Raw genomic sequence first — 20,385 nt, forward strand, 5'->3', positions numbered from 1 at the left:
GTGGCAATATCCTATAGACTGCCTCCCATTGCAGTTATTAACAAACTAGTGGAACCAAGCCCGTATCGTCAACAATGAAACAGGCCCTAGGAAGGCTCTCGTGTAAGCGTTTTTTTTCTCTCTGCCCTCCCATCCATGTCCAGCGATTCTTCCCTCCCATCCCATCCCATGCCCTCCATGTCCAGCGATTCTCCTCTTCCCTGCCCTCCCATCCGTGTCCCACGATTCTCTCATCTCCTCTCGTCCCATCCCATCCATGTCCATCGATTCTCCTCTGCCCTCCCCTCCCCTCGATGTCCCACAATTCTCTCCTCCCCTCCATGTCCAGCGATTTGTACCTGAACGTTCTCTGGCTGGCTGGCTTCCATTAGTAACATCCTGACGTCAGCTCGCCTCCAGCGTTCCCTTCCCTCACACTGTTCCGCCCTCCTCTGACTTCCTTACGTCTTTACGTGAGGGTGGGACAGTTAGAGGGAAGGGAACGCTGGAGGCTTGCTGACGTCAGGAGATGTTACGAACCCAGCCAGCCAAAGAATGTTGGAGGTACACATTTATTTATTTATTTCATTTATACCCCGCCTTTTGTCACAGTTTTGCAGCCCCAAAGCGGCTTACAATGAACTAATAAAATAAATACCGTTACAATTACATTTCAAAAGTTAGGGCAGGAGAACAGGGTAAGAAGGGAAAGGGAAAGGCAAGGGAGACAAAGAAGGACAGCAGAAGTCCAGGTAGACCAAGGGGAATGATGGAAATCCAGTCTGACACAAACAGGGCCAGCAAGACGAATGAAGCTCTGAAGTAACAGCAGCAGCATGCAAAGGCAAGACGAAGCCGGAGGCAGGTATCCTCTACAATGGAGTTAGCGGCGCAGGATTCAAGATGGCGGACCAAAATGTCGTCCTCCACAGCCCCAACCGTCGGAGCATTCCGAGCCAGAGACCTCCTCCATTGCACCTCCATCACACAGGCCGATGAAGTCCGCAGCAGACAGAAGAGCAGCAGGGAAAAAGAGTTGACACTGGAGAAGTTCGCAGAAGACGACGATTGCAGCAGGGATCAGCTTGGAGGAGGCAGAACGGTGATAGCAGCAGCGGCTGTAGTGAAGAGGTGAAAGCCGTCGAACTCAGCAACGATCAGCTGGGAGGAAGCAGAGCCGGAGAGTTCTGCTGAGGCTGCTTTGAAAAAAGGATGTTATAAGGAATAATTTATACTTGGGGATAGCTAGAGCACTCGCTATATTTATAAGTTTTAATTTTCCACCAGTTGCCGATTAAAGCAACAAGATTCAAAATTGCAATGAATTAAGCATTAAGTACATTTATTGGATTGCATTAACCTGCATTACCAGGTTTAAGAACATATGTAAAAAAACAATATATATTTAGTTTCAAAAGGAATTTATTTTAAAATACAATTGCAGCGAGAGATAAGAGTCTTAATCTTACAGAGAATCTGTGCTTAAGTAAGGTAGCCGGTTTAAAAGTTAAGGTTATAATTTAACTTACAGGAGAGTCTTTGTTACAGAGCATGCTGTTGTCCAGCTGATTGATGAGCACATGGTCAGGAGCAAGGCATCAGCAGAGATGGATCTGGGTTGCAGCTGAAGAGAAGAATCTGTGTTATGTGGAACACTTCTTCCTTTTATATTCTTAGTTTGCAGGGAAGACTGAGTGCATGTCCTGGATCATTTGCTTCCTGGTTTGCACTGGACCCTGGGTATTTGCAAAGCATAGTGGTATCTTGGTCTCATGTCCTATGACACAAGACTTCCTGTCTGGATTTTGCTGACAAATGGTCTTTTGAAGCACAAGGCTTCCAGTCTCTGTAGCAGATACACATTATACTTTCCTTTTGTCAATAGGTGTGTGGATTCCCGCCTTCACAGGTTTTCTGTCTCCTTGCCTCTTTGACCTTTGTTGTGTTGATCAGCCAGGCTTTTGATCAGAGGAAGAAAGTTAAACCTTTGAAGCAACCTCTTACTTGTTTGTCCTTTTGTTAAGTAGTAGAGGTGTTAATGGCTTTTAGGTGAACGCCTAGCCAAGCTTTTATTAACAGTCCTTCAAGTGGGAGGGGGAAAGGAAGTTTGAAAACTTCTGAAGTAGTGCTTTTTGTCCTTTTAAATGTTCCCAAAGGGAGGGGGAAGAGGGGCTTGAACTGAAAGCCAGTTTCTGCTGCAGTTTCAATAAGTCTTTTAAAATTGTATTTTATATTGTTATATATTTGTATCTGATCCAATACAACATCATGCTTCATATATTTCAATAATCCTGATACCATTACAAGGAGAGCCGGCAAGTAGCAGGTTGTAGATGGAAAAGGCGGGGCCTTGTGGACTAGATGCTAACGAGAAGTCGGAGGGAGACAGCACAACGTTCAGACGGCGACACGATGTAGCCCTAGGGCAGCTGTCAACATGATGTTTAGCCTGTGCCCGAGTTTAGGTTAAAGCAGAGCGCACCAGGCTAGTCCCGCAGAGCGGAGGAAACCGGAGCCTGAAGACAGAAATCGCCGTCCCCCGCAACTGCTCCGTCAAAACGAACAGGCCGTCCGCTGGCACCGAAACATTAAGAAGTGAAGAATGCCTGCAGGTCCCCGAAACAACTTGCACCAAAATAAGTGAGAAGAAAAGCCCCAGATCTCCATGGTCCCCAAGGATCGAAATCAGGCCAATGCCCTGACAGACAACGGGCGACCTCCGAGATGGGATCAGTAACTGATGGATCGTCTGCCCGTTAGTCGGTGGCCATCTTTGGAAATTATTATATAGGATGTTTTAAACGTTCATTAACAATAGACATGTTAGCTTTGAACCTATGAGTCATTGAGAGATTTATTAATAAGCTAAATTACCCACCCACCCACCCCCTTTTACAAAGCCACATGGTAATTTTGACACAGCCCCTTCACTTTGAATGGGCTGTATCAGCATTACCACACTGGCAGCCACTAGCGTGGCTTTATTTATTTAGATTTTGCTCACACCTTTTTCAGTAGTAGCTCAAGGTGAGTTACATTCAGGTACACTGGATATTTCTCTATCCCAGGAGGGCTCACAATCTAAGTTTGTGCCTGAGGCAATGGATGGTTAAGTGACTTGCCCAAGATCACAAGGAGCAGCAGTGGGATTTGAACCGGCCACCTCTGGATTGCAAGACCGGTGCGCTAACTACTAGGCCACTCCTCCACTTGTAAAAGGGGTGGCTTAGGTTCCTTTTGGACTGTATATTAATGTTTCCTATATCTTCTGTGGCTTAATGGTAGAAACAATGTTTTTGAATATAGCAGTCCAATGTTTATCCAGTTTCAACTTAACCCAACAAAGAAGTGTGAAATTGGTACTTCAAAGAAGTAGGTGTCAGATTGCCACAGAGATGAGTGTGTCCAGGAGGCCACTTAACCTATTAAAATATTGAAACATTTACTCTATCTTGAGCAATTGGATTAACATAGTAAATGATAGCAGATTAATACCTGCACAGTCCATCAGAGCAGTCAGAGTTTCACCTGCTACTCTGAGCAGGTTACACCCTTTCATGATTAAACACTGGCATCACAAACAGGGCAGACTGCAATTTGACACAGTGCCAGCCACAGAAAGGCAGTTATATGATGCATTTTAGGAAGAGTGGTTTGTATTTTGCCATCTTTATTATAAATGGGCATTGATTAAAATTTTAAATCAAAATTGATCTTGTCATTAAACTTTATTATTGCATGATTAATTGTAATAGTGGAAAACCCCTAGAAATATGTAAACACACCAATGTTCAGGTGTTTTCTTGCTATTTTTTGATGACGTACACTTTTGCAAAGGGACTTTACGAAACTGCATAATAGTAAACTTTGGTGCAAAGTCCTTTTCCTAAAAAGCTTACGTAAATTTTGCAATAATGACCTGCTGCAATGCAAAATTATGCTAAAAAACAAAAACAAGCACACACAAAGGATTTACAGGTTCATTCTTGCAGAAAAGATAACTACAGCTCAAGAGCTGTATTTCTACTGCTGGCAGAAAACAAACAGGTGAAATTTGTACTTACCTCTTAATTTCCTTTTCTTGAGTCATGTTAGACCAGTGGTTCCCAACCACTGTGTCACCAAGAGCTGGGAGGTATGCCACTAAAACTTAGACAGTAAATACATGCTTTCCTTAACTACATGTGACTATTACTACTACTATTATTTCTTATCATTTCTATACTGCTGCTCGACGTATGCAGCCCTGTACACTAAACATGTAACAGGCGGTCCCTGATCAACAGAGCTTACAATCTAATCAAGGTAGACAAACAGGGCAAATAAAGGAATTGCTTAAGGTGGGAATGATAAAACAGACATGGGTACTGAACAAGTGAATAGGAGTTAGAAGTTAAAGGCTGCCTCAAAAAGGTGGGCTTTTAGCCTAGTTTTGAAGATGGCCAGAGATGGAGCTTGACGTACTGACGCAGGAAGTCTATTCCAGGCGTATGGTACAGCAGTGGAGTTGGCAGTGGAGAAAAAGGGTAGAGATAAGAGAGATTTACCCGATGAGCAGAGTTCCAGGGAGGAGTGGAGAGGTAGAGTGAAGGCACTTGTAAATCAATAAGAGGAGTTTGAACTGTATACGGAAATGAATAGGGAGCCAGTGAAGTGACTTGAGGAGAGGTCTAATATGAGCATAGTGACACTGGTAGAATATAAGTTGTGCAACAGAATTTCGAACAGATTGAAGAAGAGAGAGATGGCTTAGTAGGAAACCTGTGAGAAGTGAGTTGCAGTAGTCTAAGCATGAGGTCATGAGAGTGGATAAGGATTTTGGTAATGTGCTTAGAAAGGAAGGGACAAAGCTTGGTGGTGATATAGAGAAATAAATGACAGGTTTTAGCAGTTGGATATGTGCAGAGAAAGAGAGAGAGGAGTCAAAGTTGACCTCTGCAGATCAGGGGTGTAGCAAGAATTCTTTTTGGGGGAGGGGGAGATTGCATTTTCTCTCTTCTTCCCCCCCCCCCCCCCCCCCAACCACATTTTTGTTAATTTTACCTTTGTTGGCAAGGATACCCAATCCCCATCAGCCCCTTCCAGCTACTGACGCCAGCACTCCTCAAGCATGTGCAAGGGGTGCCAGTGTCAGCGGCTGGAAAGGAGACCGCTGACTTCTTCGCAGCTGAGGCAGCACTGGGTACAGTTCAGGCAACGGATCTCTTCGGCTGGCAGGGATTGGGCATCCCCACCAGTCCTTCAACAGGTATTTTGGTTGTGGAGGGGGCCCAAGCCCATACCCCCTCCAGTGCCTAGCAGTAGAAGGAATTATGTTGTTACTGCAGTTATACAAGAATTTAAATATATATATATTTTTTGGTACATCAATCTGTTCAAGCTTTGCTAAACTCCACAACAGGAAAACAATTCTTGATTATGGACAGTAAGTTTAGTGTAAGGTTACCTACCATTCAACCACATACTGAAAAATGTGTGCAACCCATCAGTCCCAGGTTTCTAATGAAGTAAGCAAAGATTTTTAAAAATTTGTTAGAAAAATAAAAATTGCATAACTTTTGATTTCAATAAGAAAGTTAATTCTGTTAAGAATAGTTTATATTTCCATTGCACCATTTTTAATTACAATAAAATGACATTTGGGCTCTTTCTGTTCTTCAGCTGCAGATTACCTGTAGATGTTTAGATAACTAATAATGATATATAGGTATTGTTATTTCAAAAGTGTACACAATTGGCTCATCAAAGTTTCCTTTGTGGTACACTGAGGCCCCTGTTTGCTAAGCTGCATTATCTGTTAATCAAGTAATTAACATACACTAACAGTTAACAAGGGCACCATGTGAATAGTTAATAAGCACTTAGCAATTAGCATGTGCTAATTTCTGCATTAGTCACAAAAAGCAGAAGGGTACCATGAGCAGTAAGGGACTGCAACTTACAGTTAAAGTGGCAGATAATGTGGAGTAGCTAATGCTACCTCAGTAGCTGAAACCAGCAATGCATTTAAATGCAAATGAAAAAGTATCTGTGCTAATCAAATTGGAAATTGCTGGGAAAGCCTCCCAATAGTTAACACAGAGATGTTGAAGTTATTGCATGTTAATTTTATCAGTTATCACAGAGTACCTACCGTGTTTCCCCGAAAATAAGACAGTGTCTTATATTAATCTTTGCTCCCAAAGATGCACTAGGTCTTATTTTCAGGGGATGTCTTATTTTCGGCGAAACACGGTACAAGCCATACCCAAATGCACCACACTAGAGAACCAAACGATTACACATACAAAAAAAAAATCCCAACGATGGCCCTGATAGAGGAAGAACGAGGAAAAGAATGCATTGCTTTGTGTTATAGACGTCCGGCGCTCACAAGGACACAAAAAAACAAACAACCTCCCCTAATAAACCACAACACAGTACCATATCGCCATCACTACCTCCACACTAATGGGAACTGGGCTGGGTGGCTAGTTGCCAAATAGTGAGCTTCTGGGGGGGAGAGAGTGGGCACCCATCGAGGCCAAACAAAAACTTTGCTAGGTCTTACTTTCGGGGGAGACCTTATATTTAGCAATTCAGCAAAACCTCTACTAGGTCTTATTTTCGGGGAAACAGGGTACAAAACTGAATGTACTTATCTGGAGAATGGGACACAAAGTGAAGGTTGTTGGGAATTGATTTGTTTAAACCTGTGAAAGGCCTCCTTCATATATCAGGTAGACTGTAATTCTCTGCATACAGCCATAGGGCCTGTTTTAAAGCATCCCTAAAAATGTATTTGTTTACCCAACCTTTGGGAGATTTGTAAGGCAAACTTGAGTTGAGGATCCTGGTAACTAAATCACTATGATTATTTTGTTTCTCTCTTGGAAATATAAACTGTACACTGTTTATTCCTTTCTCTCCTTAATTATTCTAAATTATGCACGGCAGTCGTATCAAATTTTTAAAAACGGCAATAATAATTTGTTTTCAGATGTAGTGGAAGCATGTTTAATAGAAATATGTATTTTGATCCTCATAAAGAGTACTGAGTATAGAAACAATTGTAAGTCAGAGAATCCACTGACTAGTATTCTCTGCAGACAGCTGCAAATGATAGAAAATATCTCTCTTCGGTCCTTGCATAGTTCCTACTGTGCATATTTATTTATTTATTTATTTGCTGCATTTTTTCCCCACCTCTTTGCAGGCTCAATGTGGCTTACATTATGTCACCATGACAGTCGCTATTAGCAAAATAAGAAGAACAAAGTATTATTTCGATTAAGGTAGATGGAATTCATGAGAATTAGAAATAAAGAAATAATACATTACAAGATATGCAAAGAGTAAAATGACAATATGATTAAAGTAACCAATTTAAGGAATTCAGTGTTGATTAGTTCTAATGTAGATATGAAATGAGTTTTTTATGAAGAATTCTTATTATAGGTCTTGTTGAATAAGTTCGTTTTCAGTGACCTCCGGAAAGTTGCTAGGTCGTGTGTTGTTTTCAAGGTATTCGGTATTTGTTTCTATTAGGTATGAATGACTTCTGTTTCACTAAATCCTGAGTTATGCTGCCATTCTTAAGTCACAAATTGTTTATGCTTCACTTACCCTTATATGCTTTTACATCCTTTATACTCAGGGCCAGTCCTGCTACTAGGTGGACTAGGGCAGAGGTTCTAAAACCTGTCCTGGGGGAACACTAGCCAATCAGGTTTTCAGGATATCCCTAATGATTATATGCATGAGACAGATTTGCATACCTGTCACCTCCATTATGGACAGCAAGTTTAGTGTAAATTTATCATTCAACAACGTATTGAAAAATGTGTGCAGCACATCAGACCGAGGCAAATTTGTCTCTCATTCATTATTCAAAATATTAGTTAAACTCTATGTAATACAGGGAAGTCCAAACTTTATAAATGACAATATACTACATATATAAAGAAGTTTGTACAATTTAGTTTGCGAGTGTCTCCCAATTTTATATAATTTAATCAGTGGGAACCTCAAATCTACTGACAGGGCTAATTACCAATGTATTGAACAACCACTGTCATAGATAGGAGTCCGTTATTATCAGTTCCACTAAGGGAAAAAACAGGAGAAAAAACAATCTTGCGAAAAAACTCAAAGTGAGAAAAACGGATGATTTTTTTAAAAACCCTTCTTTTAATCCCTTAGTATATCACCTAGTGGGGGACACCAAACACCAAACTACCATTCTATATTTCTCCGCCAACAAAATAGAAATAGAGTTTATTCCTTCTAACACCAACCTCCCCAAGTATAAAGTCTCAAACCAGCCCAACTGTCATTGCATTCAAAAGTACTTAGCTGCTCAGGTATGGCATGATTGCTGTCTGTTGGTGAAGAGGTCGTTTGACTCAATTTCTGTGTTGGCAAAATCTGACATGTATCCCTTCTTCGAAATTGTTCGTATTTACTCTTTCAGAACTTGAAGTGTATCACTTCTCGACTTGTACATATAGCTCCTTCCTTCAAAATATTACTCAACTATGACCAATTGCAAAAATTTTTATTCAAATTTATACAAAAGTATTTCAAAAAATATCCAATCACCTAATAGTATTGCGATAGTGCTGTTACCCTACTCACGTACACACATATACCTGTTAAAAAAACAAAATGTGATCTGGATTGGCCATTGTTAGAAACAGGATGCTGGGCTTGATGGACGTTTGGTCTTTCCCAGTATGGCAATACTTATGTACTTATCTATAATGTAAAAATAATAGCCCACTCTCCCTCACACAGCAAACAATTGAAAGTCCCGGTGATAGGTGGTATACTTATCTCAAAAGTCCTTCCAGTAGTCTCTTGAACAGGGTCTGCACTATTCACCACTGCGACAACCACGGTGTCAGTATATATCCAAAGGATAAAACACAGTCAATTAATTTTTCTGCTCATGTTTTAAAGATCAATAGAAATAAAGTTTTAAAAAACAACTGGGTGGTGAAGCTAAATTCCATATTCATACAAATTGGTTTATTTATGTTATGTAAAGTTCTGTGAAATAAGTCATAATTGGGACAGTGACAAATTATGTCCATGATCTATGTGCTTGTATGTATATTATGCTTGTTAGTTGTTATCCACTTTGAACTTTGAAACTAGAAGGCTATTATAGCACTGCCTGAATGGCTCCACTTAACAGAAGACTATCTCTGCTTCAGAAAGCAAGTTAAAGCTTGGCTCTTCAACCAGGCCTTTAATGGAAGAAGTAACTAACTTGGTAGTCTCACTCACACACACAAGGGGTGATTTGGGCTGCACATACTGCAGCAGGACATATTTATCCACTCCTACCCTAGCTGAGATTTTTATTTATTTATTTATTTATTTATTTATTTATTTATTTATTTATTTATTTATGAACATTTATACCCCACTTTTTTCCACATGAAGCAGACTGATAATATTTAACCATCTCTCTGACCTCGTGTGCAACTTTCTTTAAATCAGTCACCTTACTTTCTAACTCTTCTTACTCTTACCTATCTATATGTTACATCCTTGCTTTACCTTTCACTATCAATTAAAATGTTCTATTACGTATTGTGTTGACATTGTAAGTAGTATAACTCTAAATATCAAATTAAGGCTTGGATTATCATCAATATCTGTTCACGATAAAGCATACAAAGATATCCAATTACTGTGTGTACGTGATGTATTGTGTTGTAATTAAACGAGGAAAGCCTCAAATGCTAAGGAAAGCTTCTTTGTTAGTCACCCAACTTAAGGGAGCCACATTTCATTCATCATAGGCTGAAAAACATCAGCTCATAGTATTACTCAGGGGTGTGGCTACTATAGGGGGGGGAGCCACAGCTAGTGACCCCACTCCTGAGTACCGGTATCTTTTTTTTTTTTTTTCCTTCAAAAGAAGCATTGGACATAAATGTGTAACTACTGCTTACATATGTAAATGGCAATTTCAGAAAGCCACTATTTACATGTGGAGGTCCATGTCAAGTAGAAATTTCAAGGGGTTGTAGTTTTTTTTTTAATAGTTTATTTATATCATTTTTACATTTACATATCAACTTAAATGTAGCAGAAATTACAAGAAACATAATAAATCAGCTTATAATTTTAAAGGAAATACTTCTCCTAACATTTTGTCCACAATCAACCAAAGATCCAAGTACTAGGTAAAAATGAGAAGGTAAATTATTGCAAATGAAAGTTTGAGAGGGAGCATAGTCTCGAGAGCTGCCTAAACAACAGCATTTATTCACTGGGAAGCAATTACTGTTTTTTCCACACTTTCTTGTGCCTCAATAAACTGTAACAATTTTAAGGGTTCAAAAAAAACATAATTATTTTCATTTAGAGATACCAAGCATCTGCATGGAAATTTTAGTTGAAAAACAGCGCCAAGCTTGAGAGCTCTAGTCTTAAAAGACAAGAACTCTCTCCTTTTCTTCTGGGTGTCTCTAGCCAAGTCCGGAAAAATCTGAACTCTTGATCCCATAAATTCTGTATTAATATGGTGGAAATAGGTCCGAAAAAATATTGTTTCTATCCATTTCTAATGTGAACGTTACTAGTAGTGTTGTCCTTTCAGTCACTGTCTCCAGGGAGCTTTCAAGAAAATGGGTCAAATCAAGGCCCGGTGCAACTCGAGGTTGTCCAGATTGATAATTAATTCCAGTTATATACTGGGCCCTAGCGACCGACTGGTGGGAGGCCTGCCGCTGGGATCTCCAGTACTTCTAAGAAATACTTCCTCAGCATATCCAAAGGAGCAATTAAAGGGGATCTTGGAAAGTTTATAAACCTCAGGTTATTCCTTCGGCTTTGATTCTCTAAGTATAATATTTTACGAGCAAAGATTTCTCTCTCCTTGATTAAAGTGGCTGTAGTATTCAAAGATTTAGAAACCTCTCCTTCTAAGGTCGAAACCTTTTCAATAGTTCCCTGGACTTTTTCAGCCATATTTTTATGCTTTTCTTTTAAATCAGTTATTTCACCACCAAGGGACTTGGAAATAGATTGTAAAGAAGTGTGAATACCTTGAATTGCGTCCCAAAGCACTTCAAGCGTTACAACAGCCGGTCGAACAAATCCACGGATACCTTCAGGAGTAGCTACACAAACCAAAGATGAGGAAGGTACTTCCTCCGTTGTAGAATTGGTTGGAGTTGAGGATATGACAGGCTCTCCCAACACAGCTAGCAGGGGTGGAACACCACCAATCGCTCCTGTCTCCGTCATATTCAAGCTTGCTCCTGGACACGGAGGGGCTGTATTCGGAGGAGGGCTGAGCGAAGCTCCCTCAATGCTGCCGTCCGCATCAGCAATAGCGGGCCCTGTAGAGTCGAGCCGTCTCTCTCCGAGGATCCTCACACTGTAAGACTCCAAGACTGCCTGGCGCACAGCGGGATTCCCTGCCAAACTCGGGGAGATAAGAGTTTTAGCTTTCTCCTTTCGCTTTCCCATGCTGTTCGTAGGAAGACTGGCGTTCAGCTGTCCAGGTCTGCCGGAGCTCCGAACCTCGCGTCCTTTCACGTCGCCATCTTGGATCATATGAGAAGGGGTTGTAGTTTTGGTGTGGCTAGAGTGGGCCAACATGTAAAATGTGTTTCCTATTTTACAATGGAAATACATAAATTATGGGAAAAAATGTCCCCCGCTGGGAAATTTCACCAGCTCAGAGGCAATCAGAATTTTTTGAAAAATGCTCATTTCAGCCAGCTCTTTAGAAAGTAATTCTCCCTAAGCCTCCTTTGTTTCTGCCTCTAAAGTGAGAACCGATAAGTATTGTGGTCTCTATACTTGGCACCATTACACGTGTAGGTTAGTCCCCTTGATTGGTTTCTCTTGATGCAGTGATTCATTTCTAACTCTATAAGAAATGTGGCTGTCATCTTTGATTCTGCCCTTTGATTTTCTTCCTTTTAACTTAAATCTCCTGCTTCTCATTTCGATCACTGCAATAGCTTCTTGTACAACTTTCCTGATTCTGTTCTTCAGACTTTGTCTGCATATCTCCTTTCTAAATTATCATGACTTTCTAATGTGTTGCCTCTTTTTGCTGGCTTGTACTTGGTCTCAGTTAAAATTCCATTCTAGCTTTAAACTTATTGTTTAACTTATATATAATTTTATGTTCATCTGTTCTCCATATCTCTAGTGTAATCTCTATACTCTTTCTTCCCCTTTCCACTCCCATTGCCCTGACTCTTATTGCACACTTAACCAGGCTTCTTCCAAGTTCTGTGCTTTCATTTTGCCTCTCACATGTGGGCAAACTATCCCTCTAGTAGCAAGCTATGTCCTGTGTTCACTCTTTTCAAAATTTAAAACACATTGCATTCAATTAATTCAGTTGCCAGGTTGTCATTTTCCTCTTATGTGATGTTTATATCTTCATACATGATAATATTGTGGCTTTGTATTGTGCCCTGTTGAAGGATAATTAGTTCCACACATAAATTGTACTTCTTCTTTTATGGCTCAAACATAAAGCTTATCCTTGAATGCTGAAATTTTAGCATGCTGGCACAAAGTCTAAATCTTGCATGAAAATCAGGAAAATCTGCATAAGATGCATTACTTTTTGTTTTTCAGTTGTTCAAAAAAATCCATGAACAGATACTTACAGGAATGTAATTTGTATGCATATGTCATCTTCCTTTCGAAGTGGCATGCAACAAAATATCACCTTGGTTATTTCAGGCATCTACCACCCTCTCTTGTTGTAGAGAATCAAGTTGTCTTTGGTTATGGCTACACTAGAGGATTCCAGGATAGAAATATGACTTCCCATTTCAGTTATTTTAGCTTCATGATCTTCCCTCTTATTATTTTGGAAAGCCAATGTAGACATCACATCCGTAACAAATAGTTTCACAGATCAGCCAACTAATATAGTATACATTTTCAAGGTGGTTTGCCCAGTGTTTCCATATATAAGCTTTTTAGATCTTGGCTGCCACACTTGATGTTGAAACTGTAAGGCTAAGAGCTGGCTCCATCATCAGAGGTTTCACTCAGCAGGATCATACCATATAAGGAGTTGAAATATGTGTCAAAAGAGAGCCATCTACCATTACTCTCAATGATGTATCCATAATAACACATACTTTCCTCCTCCATCTGGCAGTTTCTCAGTAAAAGATCCGGACTAGCATCTCATTACACTTCCACTCCTTCTGAAAACACCACAGCACAAGCGACATCCATCAAAATCACGGGGGGGGGGGAGGGGGGGTCAGAAGACATGCATTAGAATCCAAACAACAAGGGAACTTGGCAGTGGCTCCAAATTTGTTGACAACAGTTTAAAGCAACTTTCTAACATCTGACCCCACTGTATAAGCTTGTGCCAATAATGATATAAATTAATATGGGTCTATGGGAATGCCTCAGAGGCTCTTCTGGGTAAAACTTAATTCTCCACTTTCTTTTCATGATTTTCAGATAAGGACTCATGAAAGGCAAATTAAGGAGGAGAAATTACACAAGATTGTGGAGCTCAAGTTGCATCTGGGTAGCAGCCATCTACATCCCTCCCCACCCCGCCCCTTTCCTATATTTTATCTTCAAATAAAAGGCAAAATGTAATTTTTATAGGGTGCAAAATATGCAATAGGTGATGAGTTTAAAAAAGATGAAAAAAGATTTTTGAACATGATTAACTCATTTACTGAAATATAAAGCATTCTGTTACCTATTTACCCTCAGGAGGCCCACCTCACATAAAAGTGAGCCACAGCTTTCTCTCGGTAAAAGACATCACAAGTGAAACCTTGATGATGCAGCTTGCTTTGATTGATTCCCTGAAGCCGTTTAAACCTAGAAACTCCTGGTCTACCTTGCCTTTTGATAGGTCTCCCGTTCAAGTTTCTGGGTGTACTACTACTTCTGTCTGCTGTTAACAACCTTTGCTTGTCTTTTGTTCCTAAACTAGAGCCTGATATCATACTCTAAATTCTGCCTGCTGAATTTGCACTGCTCATGATTCTTTGGTGTTGATATGATTTGACTGATCACATTCCTGACCTTTGGTTTGGTGTTTCTCAATCTCCCTTTTATCTGGTAACCATTGACTAACACTAACTAAAAGAGGAACTGCTTGGGTTCATGCTTTTCCTGGCTTAAACTGAAGAGAAAGGCAGTTTGTTAAGGTGAACATGTGCAAGCTAGGCTAAAGATCTCCTGGTGCTCCCCACTCAGCTGTCGTCCAGTAATGACATTTTTTTCCTTCTAGCTCTTTGTATCATTTCTTTATAGTTTGTGTTATGGAGCTCTGCTGCTTTCAAAACATGTTTTGTTCGATACCTCCAAAGGTTCAATTCGTTGTCTGCTACTCTGATTTCTTTCATCTGTCAGGTTCATTAATTGACTTCTCTTACTATGTTAATGCTGAGAGTATACAAATTTTTCTTTTTCTTTTTTTTTCTCCTGCTGCCTTTCACAATATTTCTTTTAGTTTCACTATTCTTTCCTCTACTGGCTGTTTAGTCGCCACTTGAATTTTTCCTCATGTTTTTCTTCCCTCACTGTTTGTCTCATTCTCTGCCATGCCCTCTCACACTTGGTACAGCTAACTGAGACATTCATTTTTTTTTTTGTTTCTACATTCTGGACATTGCTTTTTTCCATTCCTGTTCATTCATCAGTATTCAGTGTTAAAGAAAGCTGACATTTTCTGTTCATTGAATTTCTCTAATCTATCCTATTAAATTCATTTGCCAGTGCTTTGCTCTTTGCATGTAGATTTATGCAGTGAACTACCATTATATGATTGAAGCAGCAAACTGAAAACCAGAGACACCAAGGTTCAAATCCCGCTGCATCTCTTTGTGATCTTGGGCAAGTCACTTGGGGGGGGGGGGGGTTTACTGAGGTGCACTAACATTTTTAACTGGCGCTAAATGCTGAGACGCTCATAGGAATATAATGGGCATCTCAACATTTAGCGCCAGCTGAAAACACTAGCTCACCTTAGTAAAAGACCCCCTTAACCCTTTATTATCTCAAGTACAAACATAGATTATTAGCACTAGGGACAGGAAAATACCTGCTTTGCTTGAATGTAACTAGCCTTGAACTACGACTGAAAAAGGCATGAACTAAATCCAAAATCCCATCTCTTCCTTTCCTCTCCCCTTCTTTCCCCAGTTAAGCTTTTCTTGCAAACTTTGTTTTTGTCAGGAGCCAGTGTTTCCTTATGGGTTAGGACCCTGTTAGGACCATGTGCAAAACTCACTCCTAATAGCAGCCAGTTAATAGTCTTGCCTCTTTTCTGTATTGTAAATCTATCAATGTGTACACTATTTGTAGTTTATTTGCTGATCTATTACTCTCAGCCACTTCATCATACTACTTCACTATTGTTGAAAATAACTCTGTATTTTTAATCTAAACTGTAAGCCACATTGAACTTGAGCTTGTTTTGGGGATAATGTGGGATATAAATGTCATAAGTAAATAATAAATATAGATATATACAGGGTGGGACAAAAATAATTAACCTTCTAGAATTTGTTGCCATTTTCTCATCAACCACTATGAATTTCAACGAGAAATTTTATGTACATTTTTAGTTATCATACTTACATATTACTATTAAACATTTAATTGTCTTTAGCTATATTGATGTTACTAACATTTTTGTGTTACTACGTAGTGATTTTTACACGTTAAAAACGTTTGAGCTAAATCACATCATTCAAACGACACAATTGAAATTGTCAGAATTTCTCAGTCATTGTGAATGCTCAATGTCTGCCCCCAGCTCTGCTTGTTTGAAGCTTGCGAGCCCTACCCATTTTGTGGCAGGATACAGTGGAGGGCGGAATTCTGGGGAAGATAATGTTGTGTTTTACCCAGATATGCCAGAGGAGGCTTTTTAATTTCAGTTCTATTTGGTTTCCTTCTCTTTCTCCAATAGGTTAATTCTGTCTACATATGTTTCTGTACAACAAAGCAGTGGGTAAAAAACCAGGAGTTCCAGAGTGAAGATGAACCAAAGGGCCAAAGGGCCTACATCAGGAGTCTTAAAAAAGACCTTTGTTCTGAAGTCTTAGACTGCACAGCCCAGATGCTCATGGAGTGATCTGGCTCAGGCTTCAGAACAAAGGTCTTTTTTAAGACTCCTGATGTAGGCCCTTTGGCCGAAACACAACGTTGTGTCAAGTCACTATACTGATTAATAAAGTTTGGTTCATCTTCACTCTGGAACTCCTGGTTTTTTACCCACAGCTTTGTTGTATTGTGACTATCCTTGGGATTTCGTTGAGTTCTCCACGTTTGTGGATTCTCTACATATGTGCTGTCTTATTCATTGTTCTCTGCTTCTGTAAAGTACCATGTTTATCCTTACTGTATACAGGTCTAAATACCTTGCTTTTCAGTATCTGACTCATCTGTTTAAAAAATAAATAAATAAACTTGTCTATCCCCTTTTTGGTTGCCTGCATCCATTTCTATATTCAGACCCCTTTCATCAAAATCATTTCCTGACCCCCCCCCCCCCCCTTCCCCATTCTGAATCTTTTGATTTATTTTAGTCTTTTCTTGTTGAAATATTAGTTGTTTTTCTACTTATGCACAATTATTAGTAACATGGATAATTTAAATAATTTCTGAACAGAAATAGTAAGTATTCTGTATATGTTGTTAATTTGATATTGTATTAAATTGGTTCTCTTTAATCCAAAGACTCCCACAATTTGGCTACAATTTTAGATATATTTTAATCTATATAACTTGCCAAAATAAAAAAAAACACACTTCACTGATATCGTATTCAGCTACAGTTATCTGCAAGACTACATTCAATGATCTCAAAAAAAAAGGGAGAGGACAAATAGCCTCATAAAATGCAGGGCATTTTATTCAATGTTTTGCCAAATGAACCTGCTGCATCAATCATCAGCATTAAAAAAAAACTCATTCTCAGTTAAGAGTTAGCATATTTTTTTGTTTGATTTTTATATCTATATTTTTTTTAATTGGCAAATTCCACTTCAAATTCAATTCATAAATATAACTTATTAGCTTAAACGCAGCATAATAATCACCCCCCAGTGCTGGCCCCATTTCACGGGCCACTCTGCTGCTTCAGGGGAAGACTGAAAAATCCAACACTGCTAAAAAGAAAAGCATAGTGATCATACTCCCAGTTTCAAAACCATTTATCAAAAAATAGCACATTTATTTGCTGCTCACCCTGCTTACTGTTTGAGCTGAGCATATTCAAAATGGCGGCTCAGCGCCTTTCGGTCATATTTAAGGAAACAAATAGCCAATCAAATGCTTTCTAGAAAGATACTATGGATGTTCATTGATTCACAGAAAATGAACCAGCTCAAGGTCACAATTTAGATCAGCGGGTTGCAAACATCCTAGATGAAAAATCCAGCTCTGTTCTTTTTTAAGAAGTTGTAAACGTCGGTCGTCTCTTTCCCGCCCCCACCCCCGCAATCTGCAACAATTCTATCAATTGCAAAGCACTGAAGATCTTCAAAAAGGTTCTTGTGATTCACACAGTGTTCTACTAGGGACGCTTCCATAATGTTTCTTTTAAGAGCACTACGGTGCTCAGTAAGTCTTGTATTTAACTTTCTTATCATCTGGCCAACATATGTTTTTGAACAAGGGCACTAAATACAGTACACAACAAAATCAGAATCACAGGTAGTGAAATGTCTCAGATGGTAGCACTTTTGATCATATGGATTAACAAAACTTGAAAGTGTTACTGGACAAATAGAGCAACTATCACAGGTACTGTGTCCCCACTCAATAGGAAAAGATCTTCCACAATGCAGCATTGCAGGGGATAAACATTCTTTTAAATTTTTCCCACATTTAAAAAGCATCCTCAATCTCTTATTGTCAAACACTGGCAATATTGGCCAATATTTTCGTAAGATCTTAACGAGCGCTCTACTCCCAGCACCATACTGCAGAATACATGTGACCACTTCATCTTCAGATTGACCTGAGGTTCTAGTGGAATATAAAAGTTCCCGATCATTAAAAAGCATTTTTAACAATTTTTATAGGATAGCCTCTCTGTGCCAACTTCTGTTTCAAGATTTTCACCTGAAGTTTGTATTCAGCATCAGTAGAACACAGACGTCTATATCTGAGAAACTGGGATAACGGAGACTATTTTTAAAGCATCCTGATGACAGCTAGTGTAATGCAGAAAAGTGTTTCTGACCGTTTTCTTTCTGAACACTAGATTTAAATTCTTCACTATACTGTATTAGTACATCCAAAAATGAAATTTCAAACCTGTGGTTATTTATCACAAACTGGATAGTATGATGACAGTTATTCAAATAATTCACAAACTCTTTCAGCAGCACTTCGTTACTTGTCCAAATCAAAAAATATGATGTTGAAACGAACCCACAGCTTGATGTGCACAAAAAACTTGAAGTCTTCACATATTTCTCTTCAAACCAAATCATAATAAATTTGCTATGGACAGAACCATAGTTACTCCCATGGTGACTCCAGATATTTGTTTATAGAATCTTTCATCAAACGTGAAAAAATTATTTGTCATAACCAAATCACTCAGTTTAATGATGAAAGAAGTTGGAACCCTCTTCATGTCTGTTCTGTGATCTAAAAATTGCCCAAGAATGCCAAGTGCTTCTTGCTGAGGTGTAACCGTATAGAGTGGATGTCACCAAAAATTTCTTCATCAGCAGTTCAACACACCTGTTGAAGAAGTTGTAGAAAATGAGTTGAATCTCTTACATATGAAAAAGAATCTTTTACAAGTGAAAGTAGAAAAAAAAATCTGAAAAAAAATCAACAAAGGCTCAAGTAGTGAATCCTTACTGGAGTAGCCTAGTGGTTTGTGCAGTGGACTTTGATCCTGGAGAACTGAGGCCCAGATGCACAAAACTTTAACAACCCTTTAACGAGGAAATTTTGAAACGTAGTATGCATTAAAGGCCATTTTCCGACTTCGCTAGCAGCTAACGAAAACGGAATGCAAACGAAAAACTACCATTGAAATGAGGACAATTCGAAATGCACTAAGCATACCGACGATTGCAACGAACCATTTACCGGCAGAAATTTAACGTGAGCTCAGACCTGTCGTTAAGGCCTGAGCTGTCATCTCCCCGCTGCCCCCTGCACCATAAAAAACATGTTTAAAAAAGAAAAGTGAGCTCCTCCTGCTTTCCTCTGCCACCGAACTTCCCTCTGCCAAAAGCAAAAAATGAAACTAAAATTAAAAAAGGATCGGGAGGGGGCAAAGGCGCTCATCGGCAGCGTCCTGTATGGATGGCCTTGCCCCCCCCCCCCCCCCCCGAGGTCGCCGCTGCTCCGTTGTGTGAAATAAAAGCTGTTATAAATCTTTAACTTTTGCAGTGCCGGGCCCCCCTCCCTTCCTGTCTCTCTCTTCTCCTTCTGTATACAATGCTCCGCCTCCTGCCATCCTCCGCCTCGTGCCCCGCCCCCCTGAGTTCGTCGTCACCGCCTCCCCCCCTCCCCCGGACCCCCCCCCCCCCCTCCGCCATAATGGCTGGTGCAGCGCCTCTCACCTATGTTTGAAGGCGCTGCACGGGTTGGATCAGCTGTTCGTCGATCGCTCTGCTCTTCCGATGTCTCTCTCTTCTTCTGTGCCCGCCCTCCTCTGAATATTGCAAACCGCTTGAATGTAATTGCCAAAAACCTCAGAAGGCAGTATATCAAGTCCCATTCCCTTTCCCCATCCCTTTCCCTTACTAGATATTATCGGGCGACTAGGAGCATTACTTAAAGTTTTGTGAACTGTAGGTAACATGTACATCACAGGTGTCCAAGGATATTTCTTGTTCAAAAACAAAAATCCTTCCATAGTTAGAAAACCTTCTCTTAATCCATTCTGCAACTTGTTGAATTTCTTGTTGTAACATTTATTTGGATCTTCACTCAATTCTCTATAATCCCGTTCACAACTCAGCTGATGTTCAACCTCTTGAATGTAATCGCTTTTATTCAGCAGAACAATGGTCCCACTTTTGCCAGCTTTCTTTAAGACAATTTGATCATTATTTTGAAGATTTAATAATGCGGCCTTCTGATCTGTGACATTCTGATGAAAACAAAACCTTCGTTCATCGAGTTTATCGATTTCCTTTCATACCAGATCTTAAATGCTTGCAACAAGAGGTCCACTGGAACAGGAGGGATCCACTTGGACGGGTTTTCTCACAAGTGACCCTTGCCCTGAAGAATCATGCTCTGATTGTGAAAAAAAAACATTTAATATGAATGTAATCAGCTCAAATAGTAAAACAGTAAGGCAGATGAGCAGTAAGTGATTTGCTGGTTCTTGATGAATGGTTTTTGAAATTGGCCATGCTTTTCTTTTTTACAGTGTTGGATTTTTCTGTCTCACCCTGAAGCAGTGGA

At 39.7% G+C, this 20,385-nt stretch overlaps 1 protein-coding gene across 1 annotated transcript in view; it reads left to right on the forward strand.

Annotated features, from left to right (window-relative positions):
- Positions 1-20,385, forward strand: part of ITFG1 (integrin alpha FG-GAP repeat containing 1) — a 312,588-nt gene that overhangs the window by 142,648 nt on the left and 149,555 nt on the right. The gene's annotated exons all lie outside the window — the stretch shown is intronic.

Source organism: Microcaecilia unicolor, chromosome 5, assembly GCF_901765095.1.
Source record: "Microcaecilia unicolor chromosome 5, aMicUni1.1, whole genome shotgun sequence".
NCBI lineage: Eukaryota > Metazoa > Chordata > Amphibia > Gymnophiona > Siphonopidae > Microcaecilia > Microcaecilia unicolor.